Source organism: Antedon mediterranea, chromosome 7 (assembly GCF_964355755.1).
Source record: "Antedon mediterranea chromosome 7, ecAntMedi1.1, whole genome shotgun sequence".
NCBI classification, from domain to species: Eukaryota; Metazoa; Echinodermata; class Crinoidea; order Comatulida; family Antedonidae; genus Antedon; species Antedon mediterranea.
The window spans coordinates 17989873-17996458 of NC_092676.1; positions in this window are offsets into that span (position 1 = coordinate 17989873).

Here is a 6586-nt window from a genome sequence, read left to right on the forward strand (position 1 = left end):
ACCAATTTTGGCCGCCAAAACTGGTCCGGCCTGGATAAAATCGGTCCGGGCAGTAGGACTGTTTTTGGCCGCCAAATATGGTCCGGTCTTACAAATATATGGTGCGCAAAATGAGTCATAATGTATTATATCATTTTTAAAAAATGTATTAGTCATTATATTGAAAACTATGGGTTTTATTTGTTATTTTAATATTATAAATTAATCCTGTTTTTTTAATTATCATTATTAGTAGTAACTCATCAGTACTAATAGGCTTTTTGTATACAATATGTATCTCTGCCTGTTTTTAATCCATATTGTTCTTTTTTAACATCTTCGTTTCCCCATGATGTTAAAAACAATTTAATTTATTAATTATTAATGGTTAATCAATCAATATATCAATTCAATACAATTATTATAAAACAATTATCCAATATTGATTAGGCTGAGGAAGGAAAAAGGCCTCAATCATAAATAAAATCTAGCTGGCAATATCAGCGTCTCATACCCGTTCATGTGAGTGTGTGGCAGGCCGAAATATGAGTGAACACCTAAGTCATGTTTTTAGATAAAATACATTTATTTATAGTATTTATCCGACAAGATAACTTACTAATATATATCATGGGATATTTTTCGGCGCTAGTTCCGTTTCGCACCTGTTTTTATTTCGACTTCCTTTTGACTCCAAATTGTTAAGCAACTTATTGTGAATACCACACCTTAAAATTGGGCCTCATAAGTACTTTTATGAAGAAGAATCACATAAAAAGTAACAAATAAATCCTTAAATTGATGATTTTACAGACATGTTTCTCGCATACCGTTCGCCGCGAATTTAGCATACTCGAAGTTCAATATTTTCCTTTCTATGGAGCGCCAAAAGAGCAACAACAATAGATGGTTAAAACCTCAGTGGAATGCGTCTTCTTTTAATGCATTTATTATTGAAATACACAAACGTGTAATTGTAATATATTTTGTCAAATAAAAATGCTGTAACATTTTACTGCTAATAATTTGCTGTTTTCAAATAGCAACCAACCTAAGAGTAAGACTAAGACTTAAAGAGGCATATTATTTAGATTAAGGTATACCCCTACAGTACATGTAATATGATGATGAATTTGTCGATTTTCATTCCTAACTAAAAGCTCCTGAAAAAAACATGTACAGTATCAACAGTAATATTTTTGTTGCATTGACAAAATATGATAAAATTGAACGTAATTTTCACCAATAAATGCATTAAATATACACAATTTACTGAGTTTTTAGCCCTCTATGATTGCTCTTTTGGCGCTCCATAGAAACAACAACATTGAACATCGAGTGTGCGAAATTCACGAACCGATGTGCGAGAAACACGTCTGTAAATTCATCAATTTAAAGGATTTATTTTTTACTTTTTGTGTGATCTCCTTCGTAAAAGTATTAAAGAGGCTTAATTCTAAGGTGTGGTACTCACGATAAAGTTACTTAACCAATTTTGAGTCGAAATAAACGACAGGTGCGAAACGGAACTAGCGCCTATTTTTCTAGCCATAAACAACTTAAAACAGCATCATAGGCCTAGTAATTCAATTAAAATCAACAGAAGAAAAGCCCGGACCGATTTTGGCAGTGGCGGACTGCTTTTGGCCACAATTTTAGAGCCAAAACTGGTCCGGCCGGACCGATTTTGGCCCCGGACCATATTTATTGTGACAGGCCCTATTATGTAAGCCTATAGGCCTAGGCTAGGCAAATACAGTAAAAACAATTCTAACAATTAATGTAAAAACAAAGGCAACCTAGCCTACTACTAGGCCTGTTTAGCCCCGGTATACTGCTACTTGTGGGGCCGGGAATCCGTGGGGCCTAAGCCTAGTAGTAGGCCTAGGCCTGACCAGGGAAGAGTGTTCTTCGCTGGCCTGACTTAGGCCTCTTGGCCTAGGCTAGGCCTAGCTAGGCTGGGTTCCAGCTGTCTGCACATGTGGCCATACAACGACGTTTATATTTTAAACTGATCAAAGGCTCTAGGCCTAACAGTAGTATAAAATGCTGATTTACATACGCAGAATATCAAAATTTATCATATGTACCTAGGCCTAGGTTCGAATACCCAGCATACCATATTTAGTATTGAATTGTACTTTAAAATACGTTGAACCAAAATGAAAACGTATCGTTCATGTTCAACGTTCATGCTAAAATAAAAAGTACAACGCGTTGAAGAACATAAAACGAGTTTTAAAACGCGTCTGAAGAACCAAATTAAAGTTATTATCGTTGCGTTTAGTAGTAGTACAGCATCATAACAAATATTCTATCTACAGTTTTATTTTCTTTTGGTGTGAGTTATTGAGTCTGCTGGGGATATCGACCAAGTCGTTATTTTTTACTCTGTACCGTTTTGTAGGAGTTGACGCTATAGGAATTGTATTGACGCAGATTACACTAGAAAGCAAATAGATAGCACAGACGCATTTCAACGCGTTGACCTAAATGTTTGGTTGTTGAAGTTGACGCTTTACGACGAGAGTTGACGTGTGGGTGTGGCAGGTGTGTGTAAGATGGAAGACACATTGTAAGCGTTTTTATTGACACCAATTTCTGTAAAAATAGCACTGATTAATCAATACACAGCATTTGTTTGTACCGGTAAATTGAAAAATTAAATTGTCTTCTGGTGCCGCCAGTTAAAAGAGATGGATACCAAAATACACTACCACCTGTTATCACTTTTCCTATAGTCACGGTGAAAACAAATCAAATGATAAAAATAAACATAAACTTAATTTATTTTGGCAAAATGTTTAATAAACAATTGAATAAGGCAGACTTTCATTATCTCCTTACTTCTAATACATAGGCCATTCCTTCACTTCTTCTTTCCTTTTAAGATGTATTGTCCCCCAAAAACATGAAAAATGAAGATTAATTAAATCAGACTTTGAATAGGTTATTTTTTAGTTTTAATAAAGTGAATCACTTCCGTAGAAAAAAAAAGAGGAAAAAAAAAAAATTTTCCGTGACTTATAAAATAACATGATAAATGGTTAAATTCAACCAAAAATCCACTGGCTGGCAGCCAATTTGACATTTTTAGTCGCGTGGAAGCGACTCTATAGTTCACTATGTCGGTCGGTTGGTCGGTCTGTCTGTCTGTCGGTCTGTCTGTCTGTCGGTCCGGTATCACTATGCGTTTTATCGCTTTCTGACCTTATCTTGATATCAGTTTAATCTAGCTAGGTCAATTTTTCACAGTATATTCCTTATGGCCAGGAATCAATGTGGTTATGTTTTCACGGTGCGCAATAAAAAATTATGCGGTCTACGCACGATTTAACGAAATCACGTTTGTAATCATATCTTCACAACCATGAATCACAATTAACGAAAATTTGGTACTCATAAATTTCAGGGCATAAATCATCATATGGCAATACAATTACGTGCGTAGCGCATGTAACGCATGCGTACGCGCGCTTAAAATTGTCAAAATTTATTTTCAATGAAATAAGAGTACGTTTCAGGCAATTTTAAGCGTTTACAAAATTGCCATGAGTGCGCATATTTTTGCGCGCGCACTGCGCGTTAAATGTTATTGCGCACTCTTTTTGCCCGATTTCTGTTTTCTTGACTTACTTTTCAACTCGAAATTACGTTATACGAGCACGTCAAAAGTGACAGGCTACGCACGTGTAAATTAAAAAAATATAAATGTTTTCAAACATTTCAACATTTTTAAACATGTTCAGTAATTTCGGTCAGTATAGTTCACTATGTCGGTCCGTCGGTCTGTCTGTCTGTCGGTCTTTCTGTCGGTTTGTCTGTCGGTCCGGTATCACTATGCATTGCAGCACGCGACTTAATGGCTGTTGGCCTTGTTTGCTTTAAATCCAGTTTTTTCAGGTAAATAAATATTATGTGACATAACTGCCATGGCATATTCAACATTATTTTTCAGGGGGACAATACATCTTTAAGATTGGATATAACTTTAAGAAAATAAACTGCAGTATCAATTGTTTTACCATTTGCAAATGGTTTATTTCAATTAAAGCATGCTACATGATCAACATATAATACTGAAATCTTAGTACAGAATTACAATACTGAAATCTTAGTACAGAATTAAAATACTGAAATCTTAGTACAGAATTAAAATACTGAAATCTGAGATAGAATTAAAATACTGAAATCTGAGTATAGAATTAAAATACTGAAATCTTAGTACAGAATTAAAATACTGAAATCTGAGATAGAATTAAAATAATGAAATCTGAGATAGAATTAAAATACTGAAATCTGAGATAGAATTAAAATACTGAAATCTGAGATAGAATTAAAATACTGAAATCTGAGAAAGAATTAAAATACTGCAATCTGAGATAGAATTAAAATACTGAAATCTGAGATAGAATTAAAATACTGAAATCTGAGATAGAATTAAAATACTGAAATCTGAGATAATTAAAATACTGAAATCTGAGATAGAAATAAAATACTGAAATCTGAGATAGAATTAAAATACTGAAATCTGAGATAGAATTAAAATACTGAAATCTGAGATAATTAAAATACTGAAATCTGAGATAGAATTAAAATACTGAAATCTGAGATAGAATTAAAATACTGAAATCTGAGATAGAATTAAAATACTGAAATCTGAGATAGAATTAAAATACTGAAATCTGAGATAGAATTAAAATACTGAAATGATTTAAAAAGCACCGCACAGTCGAATTAGTTCCCCACATAGAGGAGAGCATGATCAATGATATCAATTTTTAAGTAACTACTATTACGTCCACAACATATGCACAGGAAATTGTTCATGATGTTCAAATGTTGTATACTGTTTACTTGGAATTTTACATTAGAAACAGAATTATTCTTGATAGTTTTAACATTATAACTTGTTGAAATATTCAATAGACTGCTAATTAATAATGCAGCCATAATCATGAGTATACATAAATAAGTTAAAATGATAAATAATATAATGTATAAATCTCTGGAATCTGAGTACAGTAAAAACTTTAGCACCTCAGTCAAATATAACTGCCGCACCATAGGGCCATATATGTTGCAATATGCATAATCTAGCACAATATAAGACATCTCTGATAGCACCTTGGAAATGGAGTGATGTGTCTTCATTCATACAGTACATAAATAATAAATACACATAAAAGCTACTGAAACAATATATTGTACAGTACCAATACTTTTTACCTTGCCCTGCATAGAATATGCGCCAAATGAACACATGTTGTAAATTTACATTACCTGAAACCAGGGAGTTGTAAAATAAGCTCCCTGCTGAAACATTATAGTTCAATGATGTTTGTCTATAATTTTCTAAAAATACATATTCAAATTGTTTACAGAATCATTCAAAAGTTCCACACACGCAACACTGACGTCGGAACCTATTTAATCATTTATGGTAACCATTATATATAGTAAGTAAATAATGATGTATAAATAATTAAAATAGGTGATCTGAATATGATAAATAATAGACGATTCAAACAAGCACCTCATTTATTCACAGGTGAATGCCCCAGAATGCCGCACGCTTTTAAACGTACTTTAAATGAAAACATTTTGTGCACTTAAATAACATAGAACCAGGGAAGAGTGAAATTATAATTTAATTTCATTCTTTCCTACTAGAACTTATTAACATTTACAGAAAAACTAAATTCTTTTTCCCCCTAACATTATAAATGAATTGATTTATAGCTGTACGCCTTTAATCTATGTACAAGATGTATTGTCTACCAAAAACATGGACATGAAGATTAATTAAAAAAGGAATGAATAGGCCATTTCGCAGTTTTGATAATTACAGTTTAATATATAAAGCATCTGCATGTAACAACTGTTAACATATAGTGCCTCTCTCCACTTAAAATACATTTGGAATCTAACAATAAATATTCATATATAATTTTGTTTTTGCTTTTTATAATTTTGGAACGAAAACTGTAAAATGTCAACCTCAGAGAAATGTAACTGAAGTGAATAATTCACAATAGGGAGGTTTTGAAACGATAATAAAAATAATATAAGGAAAAGATAAGGAAAACGGATACATCACATATTTGTAAAACTTTTGAGGTTAAGGGTTTTTTTGTTTTGCTAATTGTGCCGCAATAAAGTTCATAAATATTTTAGAGAATATGTATTACTCATTTACATTACATGAAAGCAAACTTTTTAATTTAGTTTTGGTATGTTTAAATAGGCCTCTGTATGACCTACAAAATAAATCTATCTTTCAATTATGTACCAAGTTTAATTGTATATAAGCATATCAAATAATATATTAACATTGCAATAAATATTAAAAGTTAAGACCTGCAAAATATATGTTTTTCACAGTGTTATTGTAAACTGAATATACGCATATCAAATATTAATAGTACAATCAATATAGACTAAACAGTAATGTAACAATATATATGTATGAATCGCATAGTAAAATAAATATTTTTTTAAAATTAAAACATAATAATTACAACAAATGCAATAAGAATTATAGCCATTTAAAATGAGTGTTTTAAAAGACAATAAAATTAAGTATAAGCATTGTCATAATATATAC